Source organism: Zootoca vivipara, chromosome 5, assembly GCF_965207765.1.
Source record: "Zootoca vivipara chromosome 5, rZooViv2.hap1.1, whole genome shotgun sequence".
NCBI classification, from domain to species: domain Eukaryota; kingdom Metazoa; phylum Chordata; class Lepidosauria; order Squamata; family Lacertidae; genus Zootoca; species Zootoca vivipara.
In genome coordinates this window covers 7169847-7186044 of record NC_142588.1, presented here as the reverse complement: position 1 = coordinate 7186044, position 16198 = coordinate 7169847, and the positions used below count along the sequence as shown (strand labels likewise).

General features: G+C 41.9%; 1 protein-coding gene across 1 annotated transcript in view; it reads right to left on the bottom strand.

Annotated features, from left to right (window-relative positions):
* The window catches only part of ANO2 (anoctamin 2), a 145614-nt gene that overhangs the window by 45910 nt on the left and 83506 nt on the right, over positions 1 to 16198 (bottom strand). The gene's annotated exons all lie outside the window — the stretch shown is intronic.

The window sequence follows — 16198 nt, the reverse complement described above, 5'->3', positions numbered from 1 at the left end:
TAACATCAGCAAAATGTTAATAGAGAAGGGAACATGGTTCTTCAAACCTCCTTATATACTTGCCCATCAATCTGCCTAATTGTTACCTTTTCACCTTCTGAATTCCTGCCTCCTCCTCCTTTCTGCTGAATGTTGAAGTAGCACTGCTGGGGGGGGGGGAAATAAAGTTGCATTTCACTCTCAAAAGGCAACCAATCCCAGTGCCTAGGGCAGCGTTTCTCAACCGCTGTTCCGCGGCACACTAGTGTGCCGCGAGACGCTGGCTGGTGTGCCGCGACGTGCGGCGACGAGAAGGGCGATTTGCATTGTCACGTGCCTGGCGGCCGCCAATACCCAACATTAACCTGCCAGAAAGGAAGCCGGCTGGGTCACGACATGGGGCGAGCGCAGCTCTCAGCAGCCACCACCACGGCCTCGGACGTGAGAGGCGGCCGGCGGGTGCTGCTGCTGCTGTTTGTCTCGCTTCTCGCTGCCCTTGCTGGCGGCGCCCGGGGCTTGGTCAGCGCGAGGCCGCGGGCCGAGAAGCAGAACAGCCTCCGGAGGGCAGCCAACAGCGTCTACGAGGGAGTGAGCGGCCTCTTCGGCGAGGAGCACGTGCGCGCCCTGCAGAAGGTGAGGCGCCTGGCCTGGACTGAGGAGGGGCAGGCCCGTTGCTCCCAGGGGGTCACGCGGGTTCCAATGGATATTTTTACAGGACACATCTTTATGGCAATATTTCTCCTCCTCTTTCCCAAAGCTCAGTGCAAACGACTGGAGGGTGGTTTTAGAGTCTAAAATTTTGTCTAAAATTTAGACAAACTTAAAGAAGCTGGCTGGATGAGCTCAACCTGAAACTTGCTGAGCAAAGGATTGTGCTGGCAGAGAAATCAGCGGCTTGTGAAGCCTTATTACAGGAGATTGCAACCAACACAGCAATTGGCAAGTGTTTCTTACAGTCATAATTATATAGTCAATATAGGGCGGCACAGAGTTAATTTTTTTAACTTTTTAAATGGTGGTGTGCCTCGTGATTTTTTTCATGGAACAAGTGTGCCTTGGCCCAAAAAAGGTTGAGAAACACTGGCCTAGGGCTTGCCGATCAGAAGGTCGGTGGTTCAAATTCCCGCGATGGGGCGAGCTCCCGTTGCTCAGTTCCTGCTCCTGCCAACCTAGCAGTTCGAAAGCATGTCAAAGTGCAAGTAGATAAATAGGTACCGCTCCAGTGGGAAGGTAAAAGACATTTCCGGGCGCTGCTCTGGTTCGCCAGAAGCAGCTTAGCCATGCCGGCCACATGACCTGGAAGCTGTACGCTGGCTCCCTCGGCCAATAAAGCGAGATGAGCGCCACAACCCCAGAGTCATCCATGACTGGACCTAATGGTCAGGGGTCCCTTTACCTTTACCGATACAGTGGTACCTCGCAAGACGAATTTTTCTATGGCCGTGCTTCGCAAAATAAACTTTTTTGCTCTTTTTTTTGCTTTGCTTTGTTTCAATTGGAAAACCGCAAGACGAAATTTTCGCAATACAAAACGACTCGCGGAATGAATTAATTTCGTCTTGCGGTTTTCCAATTGAAACAAATCAAAGCAAAAAAAAAAGCAAAAAATTTCATTTTGCGAAGCACGGCCATAGAAAAATTTGTCTTGTGAGTCAACAAAAAGATCGCAAAACGCTTTCGTCTTGAGAGTCTTTCGTTGCGCGAGGCATTCGTCTTGCAAGGTACCACTGTACACCCACTTCCTCTGCACTGCCAGCTGGGAAGCTGGATAATATTCATGGTTACGGGGGGGGGGGGTCACCTTTGGTCCTGGAGGCCACAGTTACTGGCCCTACACTAGCATTTGCTTTTGCTTTGTGCCTCTGTTGGCATGATTTCTCCGAGAAGTTCGTAGACAAGCAGAAAGGGTTCAAAAAAAGTCTGCATCGCCACATAATGTTCAATGGGCATTAGTAAGGCTGGCCCTTTCCCCCTGTCTCTTCCAGCAAAACTCTAGGTGTATTTGGAAGCACCTGCTTGGGTAAAAGTGGGAGGGACTTCGAGGAAAGCTGAAATGTTTTTAGTAAGCAACCTATGCATTTAACTGCAGGCTGGCATGGAGTTACTAAGCAGGTGTAGCTTTGTTTGGCATGGAGATGCAGCGACCAGCTTCACCTGCTGAGTTTTTTACTTTTAAGATGCTGTCAGAAGTAGTGGAGCAGGGGCTGTGGGGGGGGGACCCCAGGTGGTAATCCTAAACATTAGAGCATCCCTTGAGATGCTGCTGCTCATCTCTCCCTTGAGATATTGATTTGCCAGTGGTGTGACAAAGTGTTTTCACCACACACAGTGTGGTGGATGCTGATAGGTTAATTTTGCAAAGGACATTTCGGTCCCCTCTCATGGCAATACTGGTGTTCCCTGACCCACAGATTGGGTACCACTGAAGTAGCAATCATTAGTTTTCTTGATTTAGTCAAATGCTTTTAGGAAAAAGAAAATTGCCAGATAGCACTGTTAACACAAAAACAGCACTCCAGACTCTGTAATGCTTCTTACAGCACAAAAATGCACGCTGCAATTTTTCAGGCAGCCATACATACTTATTTTACTCATAACGAAAGGAAAATGCATTAGGCAATAGTTCAGTTCCTGGAAATAGAACAAAGAGTAAGTATATATTCATATGAATTCCACGCATCACTCCTTTAAAATCACTTATGCATATATCTTTAATCGCGTGTAAAAGGCCCCTGGGATTAATTGGGATATTCAAGGTAAAACGAAAAGAAAAGAAAAAGAAATGCACTTCAAAAGATGAGAGCCCTGCTCTTCTTTTTTTTGCCAGTCATTTCTGGCACTTCATTTCTGTTGCCTTTGATAAATCCCTTATTGTTTGGTGAAGGATATGATGAAATCACACAGAGCTTTTATAAATCCTGTTTCAAAATTATGAGTTTCAGGCCTGTCTTAAGAGCCCAATTTGGTGACAGGCCAGTGGTGCGGGATGTACCAGCTCACATTAACACACTTTGCTTTTTTTACCTGTGGATTCTCTCACACAATTCCTAGAATACAAATGGAAAACGAGACTTTGACATTAGAGGGCGTTTATACATATCTTCAGAGACGGAACTGAGCAGTCTCGCAAGTTGTTGACCAAGAATCAAATTTCCAGAAACAAAGCTATTTAATTTTTTTCCCTTTGTCACACAACTGTAAAAGTCCATTATGCATGAAGGACTAAATTTCTTTTCTCTGCCACGCACATCTGCACGGAAAAATTAAAAAACCAACCCAAACACCACACACCGCCAAGAGCGTTGATGTGTACACTTCCAAATATGGCCATCAGCTGAAGCCCCAAAACTAAACCAACAAGCTTCACGTAGACAAAATTTCCTTCGGTCATTAGCACAACCCATTCTCTGATGTTTCTGTTTTTAATGCCTCAAAAGGAGAAACAACCTTCTTTCTTGGACCCCATTAAAACTTTACTGAGTCAGTCTGGTAATAAACCCAGATGCCAACTTTGCTGCCACATACACCCAGACAACATCATTACTGGCCCCAACAACATCCAACATACCATCTCAGGACTATTTAGTTGCTCATCTTCTAACATTGTGTATGCCATCAAATGCCAACAGTGCCCTTCAGCTCTCTATATTGGACAAACAGGCCAAACCCTACGCCAAAGGATAAATGGACATAAATCTGACACCAGGAATCATAAGACAGAGAAACCAGTAGGAGAACACTTCAGTCTCCCAGGACATTCTATACAAGATCTCAAAGCTGCTGTTTTATTACAGAAAAATTTCAGAAACAGACTGGAAAGAGAAGTTGCTGAATTGCAACTCATTAGCAAGCTTAAAACCATGGAGCCACCTGGGATGAAGAAAGACATAGGATTCTTATCTCATTATGCATGATCAAGCTTTTCTTAGTACCTCAGAGTTGCTCCCCCCCCCCCGGCAAGATCAATTGCAGTCATTAACAGTCATTAACAGTCATCAACAGGTTTACCACTCCTATCAGCCCATCACCCATTCCCATCACCCCCATCCCCCACCCTCTGAATATACATAAGGGTCTGGTGACTTCTGTGACTTCTGTTTCAGTGTATCTGATGAAGTGTGCATGCACACGAAAGCTCATACCAAAATAAAAACTTAGTTGGTCTTTAAGGTGCTACTGAATTTTTTTATTTTGTTCCGACTCAGACCAACACGGCTACCTACCTGTAACTAGTCTGGTAATGGTTATAAATTGGGGCGGAGGGTTCATCTTTTTGGGCCATATCTTTATCTCCCATCATCCTGCAAGCCAACTTTTTTAAACGGTTAAGAAGAAGAACTTAAAAACAATATCAAAGTGCGCTTAGATCAGGTGCTCGGTAGTGAGCCTCTCCAGTTTCCTACCACTCAGCTGAAGGAAGCCCAAGGGAAGATGCCATGAGTTAACCTCTCCTCTTGGGACGTATTCAGATCAAGAAGTGCAGCCAGCTAGGCGAATGCGCACACACCGCCATCTTCACCAGTTCTCTCTCAACAATAAAGTAAGTTCCATGCAGCAGCCCTTGAGATGCTAAATAAATTATAGAGTGCTCTACAAATGAGACAGAAAAACATAAGCTTGTTTTGCGGGAGAAGAAATTCTCCAAGAAATAGGGGGACAGGTTTTGGAACAGCCCTAAGCTTCTTCAGGAATAGCCTCTCAGCCACTTCTTGCATGGTGGTTGAGACCTTCAAAGAAGAAGTAAATAATAATAATAATAATAATAATAATAATAATAATAATAATAATAAAGTTTCTGTTACAAAATTGTACAAACATAAATAATAAAAGAGCACATAAACCATGACATGACTGGCAAAAAAAAATTGAGTCCCTGGGGGGTAAATATGAAACACATTATTTCACAGTACATAATAATGAGGTGATTACATAAACCAGTTCAATGGATTATTCAATAAATCAACTTGGAAAATGCAGAGGTATATGAGTGAGCTAAAGAGTATTGCCTGTTTATTGTTGATAGATAGACTTGTAGAGTTGGAAGGGACCACAGTGGTCATCTAGTCCAACCTCCTGCAATGCAGAAATCTAAAAGGTTGCAGATGTTTATAGATAAACGGGTAATTCTTGTCCAGGTTTTGTTTCATCTGTATATTTAATCAAATCAGACCATACAGCATAAAAATATATATTGTTTTTGCTCTCCCCTTCCCACATTCAATTTTTGTGACAATCTTTCCATTATGGCTGTTTGCCTAACTATATTATACCAGCTACAGGTGGTAGCAGTGTTGGTCTGTTGTAGTCGAAGCAAAAAAAAAACCAAAAAAAAAAACCCTTCCAGTAGCACATTAGAGACCAACTAGGTTTGTTATTGGTATGAGCTTTCGTGTGCATGCACACTTCTTCAGATACCAGCGATCAATATTCATTAATTGCAAAGTTATCCAAGTTCAGGCTATTACCATTCTAGTTGCTGTTTGTAAATGTGCTTGAAAATGTAAATTCCTTACTTCTCAGTTTGTCCATATCTGGAGTATATAAATTAAGGCTAAATACTGGGCTATGCAGATTGTCTGAGCTATAATTGGAGATATCTCTTTAAAAGCTTCCTTCCAAAATTATCCTATTTGTGGACATTCCCACCACATACATTGGTATGTACCTACAATTTGGCATCTTCTTCAATGTAAGAGGGAGCGATTGGGCTTTAGGTACCTTGGTGTTAAATACTATCCATGCACAATTTTTAGTCAATGTTCCCTAGTAGTCACTTTTGTCCATAAATTGTTCCATTTATCCCCTTCAGTGTTTATATCTCAATTGAGTTCCCACCAGCTTTTTAGATTTTGTTGGAGGCAAAATTGGTTCTCAATAAACGTTTTGTATAAAAGGGAAACTAATCCCTTAATCATTATACTATCTCTTATTACTAAATTTTCATATTCTGTTAATTTTCTTGTAGCTTCATGTTTAATTTGTATATTTGTAAGAAATGATCTCAAGTGATATCCTAACCACCATGAAATTTGATTATTTCCTAAAGGCATCTCTGCTACCGTAAGAGGTTGTCCCTTGCTATAATAATATTTCGAATAATGTAACTACTGTTCTTTCCACACATTTGCATTATATGGTGTTTTATTTTATTTTGAAATAAAGGATGATGTTGTATCGGAATTATGGGTGACAGTCCTTTGCCCATTTCCGCCATATTCTAAAGGACGTGAGCATATAGGGGTTAAAAGAAACTACCGCTTTCATCCTTGTGAAATGGAGCCACAGCAACCCTTCTCAAATTTGCCTGACAGGTAGTTCAAAGCGGTACTATTGTGTATGATACTGAAGGCCTCTGAGAAGCCCAAAAATATCGGAAAGAACATACTCTCCCATCTTTCTCTCAGCAAAGGTCACCTTCCATTCCAAAGCCAGAGCTGAAACCAAGTTAAAACGCTTGTAAATAATCTGTCTCATTTTAGAGAACCTTGACCTAACCAGCCACTTATATTGAAGACAGGCCTATAATTACTTCAGTCTAAAGGTTAAAGGAACAGCTTGATTAGGAGTGACCACACAATGGCCTCATTCAGAAGTTGTTGGGTTGTGTTTTTTTTAAGTGTCTAATTGGAATAGTAGAAAGCCACAAATTATTTTGCAGGACAGGCAGGTAGGGGCAGCAGATGTTAAATATTTTATCTGCAAATGTTTGATAAACATGCCCCAGCATACTAACAGACCATCTTTGGTCCCTGAAGAGGGCTCTAGTTTTGAAGATTTATCATCCAGAAGCGGGCTCTAGCCTATGTTCTTTGTTTTCTCCATTGGCATAATCTTGGCTTACTTATTCATGATACAGTGGTACCTTGGTTCCCGAACGCCTTAGTTGTTCAACAAATCGGCTTCCGGACGCCGCAAACCCGGAAGTAAGTGTTCCGGTTTGCAAACGTTTTTCGGAAGCTGAATGCCCAACACGGCTTCCAATTGAGTACAGGAAGCTCCTGCAGTCAATCGGAAGCCACACCTTGGTTTTTGAATGGTTTCAGGACTCAAACAGGCTACTGGAATGGATTAAGTTCGAGAGCCAAGGTACCACTACTAAGGACCTTGATGGGCTCAAGTGTTGGAAAGGAGAAAAGTAAAGGTAAAGGACCCTTGACAGTTAAGGCCAGTCGCAAATGACTCTGGGGTTGCGGCGCTCATCTCTCTTTACAGGCCGAGGGAGCCGGTGTTTGTCGACTTCCTCAGACAGTCCCCTTCCTGGAGGAACAGGTGTTTGACTGCTAACTAGCATCAAGCAGCAGCAACCCCAAAAATGACATAGAGTTGGAATCAATCCTCTAGTCGAACTTGTTATGAAAAAGGCCCAGAATGGAGGATAGTCACTCTCAACAGCTCCTTCCCTTTCGTGGTGCAACTGATCCCCACCACCTATTCTGCTTCACACGTACAATGTACCAGCCAAAGTAGCCCCTATTTCATCTTGCCCAGTTGTGACTCATCCTGGCTGTTACTTAGCTGCTATCTACCAATCCACTCATTTGACTTTTTGCCCCAATTCTTCTCCAGCCTAGAACTGGATTATTATTATTATTATTATTTACAATCCTCTCTCATGGGTACAACCCTCCACTATGTCTTCTTCTCAGCATTGACTGAAGGGAGAATAATATTCAAAAGACATGCAGCAAGAGCATTAAATGCATATGAATTAGGTCTTGCTGCATCCTCTTTCTCGTTATCTTTTAAAAACCTGCCTATTTTGTAACCTGTAGACTTTATCTGTGCTTCTTGGATAAAAGACCAAGCCTCTTTGTTACAGCTGCGAGAACCATCTGGATTTGACAGCTCATTTTCAACCATCCACCCAGCCCAGTGTTTCTCAACCAGTGTGCCTCCAGATGTTTTGGGACTACAACTCCCATCATCCCTAGCTAGCAAGACCAGTGGTCAGGAATGATGGGAGTTGTAGTCCCAAAACATCTGGATGCACACTGGTTGAGAAACACTGATCCAGCCCATAGCTGCCAAGTTTTCCTATTTCTCACGAGGAAGCCTATTCAGCATAAGGGAATTTCCCTTAAAAAAAGGGAGAACTTGGCAGCTATGATCCAGCCCCTAAATCTTGGTTTTGCAATCTTTGTTTCCTTGTTGTAATCCAGACGAGTTCCAATTGAATTTGAAAACAAACTGAGCACATAATTATTATTCTTTTTCACATGGCAGGAATACACATTGTCACAATAAATGATTCAAAGCTGTCAAACACAAAATCATGTTTACTGCAAGCATCTAAAACATAAATTAGTTTGAGTGTTACGTTTCAGGAGACATACACGCACACAGCTATTTTCTTTATGAAGTATGCATTTATGAAATAAACATTGCAATAAAAATACTTTTACGTGGTTGCGCTAATGTGATAGATTACAGTCCTAACCCCACTTACCTGAGTGTAAGCCCCATTGAACTGAATGGGACTTACTTCTGAGTAGACACGGGTTAGAACTTCAGCCATGGATAGCTTTCAGACAGCTGATTAATTAACTTTGTCTTTAAGCTGCCACAAGGCTCTGTTGTTTTTGGTGCTAAAGACTAACAGAGTTAGGGCAAGAGAGGGAGTAGGGTGAAAGTTATATGGAAATATTTACAAGGGATTGACAGAATGGTATGAAAACGGATTGTTATAAGGAACTGGTCGGGGTTTGCAGGGGAATGCCAAGGGGAAGGGAGGGCATAGCTGCCAAGTTTTCCCTTTTCTCCCGAGGAAGCCTATTCAGCATAAGGGAAAATCCCTTTAAAAAAGGGATAACTTGGCAGCTATGAAGGGAGGGGGGGTAATAATCAAAATGTTCTTTATGGTAGTGATATGTTTAAATAATAAAGATGAAGGTAATTAGAATTTTTTTAGGGAATTTATAGGCTAAGGGGTGTGATAGATTAAATATTGTTTATATAAGGGAATTTGAGACGACAAAGGAAAATTAGTTGATGCTGTAAAGATTAAGAGTGTATTAATAGAGAAAATTATTAATTAATGAAGATTGCTAAAGTTGAGATTAAAACGGACTCGGGAAGGGAGGGACGAGGAAGTCAATGATTTAAGAAGTATGTTTAGATAAGATTGGAATTTTTTGTTTTTTGTTTTTTGTTTTTTTATCTCTTTGGGTGCTGTTCTTTTTTTTCTTTAAGCAACGCCCACCTTTATCCTTGTTTTTTTCTGCTTTTTTCCCCTTTTCCCCTCTTTCTTTTTAGTGTTGCGTGTAAGGATAAAATTTATGTTATGATAATATGATGGATGTATTAAATTGGAAAAATTGCAATAAAAATTATTTTTTTAAAAAAAATAAAAATAAAGACTAACAGAGTTAGCCTCCGGAAATTCATTAACCTTGAAAGGCAATACACAGAGAAAGTAATTCATTTGTATATATTTGTTCATGCTGAGACATGCATGTCTATTGTGCGCAATGATATATGTAAAAATGTGTATATTTCTGCACTAATGGCCAACGGAAGTAAAGAGAAACTTGTGCAAATAAACCAATTGCTGCAAAATGGAAAACACCAGATGGATGTGTGAATGAAGGTCAGAACCAACTGAGCCCCTTTTGTCTATCCTTACTCCTGACTGGTCACAAGCGTGATTCTAGCTTGGCCTTCTTGATGATATAGAGTCCAATTAAGGAATGTCTCTTCATTCCATAGAAGCTCTTCACATTCTCTGTAAAACATTTTTTCTCACCACATAAAACAAATATGGATCAGTGTCCCTGCAACATAGTGACATAATAGGAAATCGGTGCAATTAAATCTAGATGCTATTACTGTTTTAAGAAGAAAAATATATCATTAATTGACTCTGGGAATGCTCTGTCAACTTTTGATAGTGTAGTTAGTTCAGTGTACCACTGGAGAGACAATGTGATATTTCAAAATGCAACTTCAGGATAGTTCATTCCCACTTAAATACTACCCCCCCCAAAAGGGCATTCCCTCCCTGTCCCATAAAGGGGGTGGGGGTGAGGACTATTTCATGTATGGCAACAGAAACACTTAAGCCTGCTGTTTCCATACTCTGACCTTGCTGAATTCGAAAGAATGTCATTCCTTCATTTGAACTGGGGTCGGTGGATACACAATCTATATCAGATTCCTCTGACAATTAAGTCTCAATGTTTTCAAACTAACCGTTAAAGTGGGGGATTATCGCTGACGCTTAATAGCCATAAGTTTTCTTCTGTTTGAAATGAGTAAACCACACATATCACTGTGCTATTTCTACTGATGTAAACAGAATATTGAATTTCATAGAATCATAGAAATGTAGAATTGGAAGTGACCTCGAAGACCATCTAGTCCAACCCCCTGCAATGCAGGAAACTCTGCTAAAGCATCCATGACAGATGGCCACCCAAACTCTGCTTAAAACCCTCCAAGGCAGGAGAGTTCATCACCTCCTGAAGGAAACCCTTCCACTGTCAAACAGGTCTTACTGTCAGAAAGTTTTTCCTGATGTTTAGTTGGAATCTCCTTTCTTGGAGCTTGAAGCCATTGGTTCGGGTCCTGGCCTCCGGAGTAGGTGAAAACAAGCTTGCTCCATCTTCCATTTGACAGCCCTTGAGATACTTGAAGATGGCTACCATACCTCCTCTCAGTCTCCTCTTCCCCAGGATAAACATATCCAGCTCCCTCAACTGTTCTACATAATGATTGATTTCCAGACCCTTGGTCATATTGGTTGCCCCCCTCTGCACACGTTCCAGCTTTTCAATATCCTTCTTAACAAGAAGAACAAGAAATATTCTGAGCTGGCAGAGACAGAGCTGAGAAAGAAAGGATTCTGTGTACAATTTGGAGTGAATTTAGAGGGAAAAGCTACCAATCCTCTGGCAACACTTCTGGAAAAAGAATGGAAGTGGAAGAACTTTTTTCAAAATTAGGATCGAAAAATGGAACAACAGGAAAAGGGAATGGAATATATGGTACTGGGTGCAAATTAAAACAATAAGTAAATACAATAAGTAAATAGCTATGGATTACTGCTTTAATATATGACCACAGCAAAGAGACACATGTGTGAATAAAGATGAAGGATTTATTGGAGGTAAATTTGTTATGTTGGATTGAAAGAAGACTATTGTTGAGATTTATTGAGAATTTTTCTGCACAGCACTACTTAATATAGCTCTTGCTCAATGTTGCCCTGAAATTCAAGCTCAGTGAGCATACAGCAGGCATAGGCAAACTCCGGCCCTCCAGATGTTTGGGAATACAATTCTCATCATCCCTGACCACTGGTCCTGTTAGCTAGGGATGATGGGAATTGTAGTCCCAAACATCTGGAGGGCCGGAGTTTGCCTATGCCTGGCATACAGGGATTCGGCTGATACAACTTTCAACCAGGCTTCACAAATGTGAAGTCCCCATTTGTAAGAACCGTTGTTATCCCGCAGCAAGATATTTGCAGCAGATGCAATTGCAGAAACCTATAAAATATTTCTGCAATCATATAGGTCCTCTGCACGAGTGCAAAGAAATATCCCTGAATCAGAACCAAATGGGGCTATGAGTGGAACTGAACGGGGTGTTTAACTGGGATACCATTTTGATCCACACCAAGAAATCCCTAATGGCGAGTGAGAGTACTGTAAATGAGGCCAGTGCATTACGAGAAAGGGACAAATATCTTCCTTACCATGCGTCTGAATCTTCTGAAAACTGAAGTCATTGCCAAATACTTGCTCCTGGGTCTGAAGGGCCTTTGGCAGGGGTTTCCATAGCGACCACCCCTCCAAGAAGCACTTATGGCACTAGCCGTTCATTTTCATCTGGGTTGTGGGGAAACAGCAATAAAATCTTTGCTGTTTGTTCACCTGCTCTTCATCCCATACAAATATAACAATGGTTAGCAATGGGAAGAAGTAGTCGCTGCTACTCACTCGGCTGCCTTCTCCACTCCTCCTCCTTAGTATCTCCACTTGCTTGCCCATTCAAGCAGATGGTCAGAGTTACGGTAAAGTCTGCCATTTAGCTCTGTGTCTACCTGCCCTCTCCATCTGTCTGCTGGAGGAATGTGACCACGTCACACTAATTCTTAATCCTGATTGAACCCAGACGGCAGATTCCACATTTTTCTCTCAAGGAAAATATTTTACAGTTGAACAGAGCTCTCACTCCTTGGCTTGAGTTCCTGGAGCAGACATTGGGAACAACAACAACAACCTATTTCTGAATCCCTTTCTAAAATTACTCAGTTCGGTGTCTGTTAAGTTACTTTCTCCAAGTTGAAAATGTCGATCAAGACGCACAACGTGAGGCTTAGGATTAATTTATTTTCTCGTGAATCCTGCAAATTCTTAAACGGGGCTGGAAATGCCACTGAGGGATTGTGCATCATGACAACAACATCCCTCACAGGGCCATTGTACAATGTCCTTGTGAAGAATATTACACCATCAAATACATGCTCCTCATTTCTGTCTCCATTTCAGTATGTCAGCTACCGCACTCTGTAGCAACTCAAGAAGCTAATTCACGTAAAACAAAGGGGATAAGTTAATGTGCAGCTTTCAGAACACCTCATGAACCTGTTGCCCTCCATTTTCTAGGCCGAGGTCTGCATTTTCTGTGTGAGTGCTTTTTTTCTTTCTTTTTGTCCAGCCACTTTCCCCAGGAAAAACCAATCTTTACTGGAGCAAACGGCAATTTGAGTTTGCCACAGATTGTCATTTTCTCTGATTCAGCAGTAAAGAGCGGGGTTTGTTTGTTTGTTTTGCCTAAGGAAAGAAAAAAGTGCTTGGACACAGATCTGGGAATCCTGGACTTTTGCCTCGAAACGCGGACCAAATGGATGTGTGGATGAGCCCTGTGTCGGGTTTTCTTACTGGCCGAAGCCAATGGGGGACTTACTGCTCTGAAGACAACAGGTTGCCTTCAGAATTTACCTCAGGGTCTGACATCTGACCATGTTCACACTGAGCTTCAGTTTATGCTGAATGGAGGCTGGATACTCAAAGCCCCAATCCTGATGTTCTAATTCAGGAAAGCCAAGGAAGCCAAGTGTTACAGTACAGAAAATATACAAAGGAAATAAATAAAGCTTGAAGCTACGAACATGAGTTTGACCAAACTGCGGGAGGCAGTGCAAGACAGGAGTGCCTGGCGTGCTATGGTCCATGGGGTCACGAAGAGTCGGACACGACTAAATGACTAAAGAGCAACAACAACAAATAAATAAAAATGAACTACTTTATTAAACTAGACTCCTTTTTTTAATACAAAGGTAAGTCCTGGGGGGGAAGTGATCCTTAAGGGAAGGTAGACAATCAGAGTATTCCTTAAGGGAAATAATAATAATAATAATTAAAAACTAGGATACACTATTTTAGGATATGTGAAGTAGAAGAACCCTACAGGATCAGACCAAAGGTTCATTAGACAGCATCCTGTAACTAACCGTGGCCAGCTGGATGCCCACAGGCAGACGTGAAGGAAACAATTGAGGACAAGAGTCCTCCTGCAAGATTTGCTGCTCAGCAATTGGTATTCACAGGTCTACTTCTCAAGAATGGACTGTATCAGTTCTATCTATGTATTTAATCTAATCCCGTGGTTCCCAATGTGGGGCACACGCCCCACAGGGGGGCATTTTGATTTTTAAGGGGGGCAATTTGGAAGCTTGTTTAGACCACGTGAATGGCTTTTTAGGCTTCCTCCACATGAGGAAGCTGCACTGGCTCCCGGTGGAGTACAGGATCAGGTTTAAGGTGCTGGTTTTGACCTTTAAAGCCCTATGCGGCTTGGGACCCTCGTACCTACGGGACCGCCTCTCCTGGTATGCCCTGCGGAGGACCTTAAGGTCCACAAACAACAATATTCTGTAGATCCCGAGCCATAAGGTGGCTAGATTGGCCTCTACTAGGGCCAGGGCCTTTTCAGTATTGGCCCCGACTTGGTGGAACGCTCTTTCACAGGAGACCAGGGCCCTGCGGGATTTGTCATCTTACCGCAGGGCCTGCAAGACAGAGCTGTTCCACCTGGCCTTTGGGTTGGACTTAGTCTGACCCCTGTGTTTTCCTCCCTCATGGCTTGGATTTATGGACTACTTAAAATCAGGCTGCATTTTAAACTTAAATTTTAATACTGTATTTTAGTCTGTATTTTAATCAATTGCTTTTTATGTTTTATTGTAATTTTATTGGTGTGAGCCACCCTGAGCCCAGTTTTGACTGGGGAGGGCGGGGTATAAATAATTTATTATTATTATTATTATTATTATTATTATTATTATTATTATTATTATGGGCTCACTTTTTGAAGTGGATGCTTGTAAGAAAATTAGACTTACGCGTCGTTTACTATGTTATAATTCCATATTTATGAATAAATAATTATGGGTTTTGAAAAAGAAGAATCCCAATGATAAAAAAAAACCTCACACGCAATATGGTGAGGACTCTCACTGAAGCCTTTTTGGATCACTTCTTTTTTAAAAAAGAACTTGTCATCATCTGTTTTCAGGTGCATGTAATTATTTTTAATTATTCACTGTTTGTTCCGCTGCTTAACCTTAGGCATTCATTATAAATGTTCCACAGCCTTTTCAGCTTCCTTTTGAAATACTAGCACCTTTAGGGCATTGTTAGAGTGATAAATCAACCTTGTGTATCTGTTCCACTCCTGACAAGCTCTTTCCCCCACTTTCAATCTAACAGATAAAATATTTACTGCATCGTGGAGACCTCGATGGCAAAACGTGTCATGCTCAGAAACAGTACTACAACAGAATAAAAACTCTAATAACTGCAACATAATCCCCAGGAGCTAAATTATTGATTTTGTGCAACACACCTTTATAAAATGGAGTTAAGTATGGTGACATTAAGTATGGTGAGTTAAGTATGGTGAGTTAAGTATGGGGACCCAGGTGGCGCTGTGGTTAAACCACTGAGCCTAGGGCTTGCTGATCAGAAGGTCGGCGGTTCGAATCCCTGTGACGGGGTGAGCTCCCGTTGCTTGGTCTCAGCTCCTGCCAACCTAGCAGTTCGAAAGCACGTCAAAATGCAAGTAGATAAATAGGAACCGCTACAGCGGGAAGGTAAACGGCGTTTCCATGTGCTGCTCTGGTTTGCCAGAAGCGGCTTTGTCATGCTGGCCACATGACCTGGAAGCCCTTGTATACCACATGAGAAATGTCTCGCCTTCCCGTATTGCATAAACAGTAAACATATAGCTTTCACATTGCCTGTAATGCCACTGCAGAACGTAAGGACTTGGGGGCCACTGCCAGGCTCGAAGTCACATTGTTTCCTTTTATAACATCTCTAACAAAAAATAGTGTATTATATAAACCTCCAATCACTCACGCATCAGACTCCCCTCCCCTCTAACAGATTATCCTTCTGCCTGGCCTAGACATGTTTGAGACTTTCCCCTTCCACAACCATTTGATCCTATCCCTGTTTTGCCTAGAATCATAGAATTGTACAGGTGGAAGAGGATCTGAGTCCAGTCACCCAGTCGGGAATCTCAGCTAAAGCATCCATGATAGGTGGCCATGCAAACTCTGCTTAAAAACCTCCAAGGATGGAGAATCCATCATCTCCCAAGAGAGTCCATTCCACTGTCAAACAGCTCTTACTGTCAGAAAGTTATTCCTCATATTTAGCCAGAATCTCCTTTCTTGTAAGTGGTTTGAATCCCACCCTCCAGAGCAAGAGAAAACAAGCTTGCTCTATCTTCCACGTGACAGCCTTTTAGCTATTTGAAGATGTCTATCATATCTCCTCTCAATCTCTTTTCCAGACTAAACATCCAACTTTTTATGGCTTTTGATCTGATTTCATTCAAATGTAAATTCTGAGCCACTGGCCCATATTTATTTACAGTGGTACCTCTACTTATGAATAACTCTACTTATGAATGTTTCTACTTACGAACGGAGCTCCGTCTGCCATCTTGGATGCGGTTTAGATAGGATTTTTTTCTACTTACGAATTTTTTCTCCCAATGCATTCCTATGGGATTCGACTTACAATTTTTTTCTACTTACAAATGTGCATTTGGAACGCATTAAATTCGTAAGTAGAGGTACCACTGTATTTATATAGGAGAAGAGGAGGAGGAGGAGGAGGAGGAGGAGGAGGAGGAGGAGGAGGAGGAGGAGGAGGAAGTACAACCTTTGTACTTCACTCAGTCACAGTTACAGTTACGCCTTTTT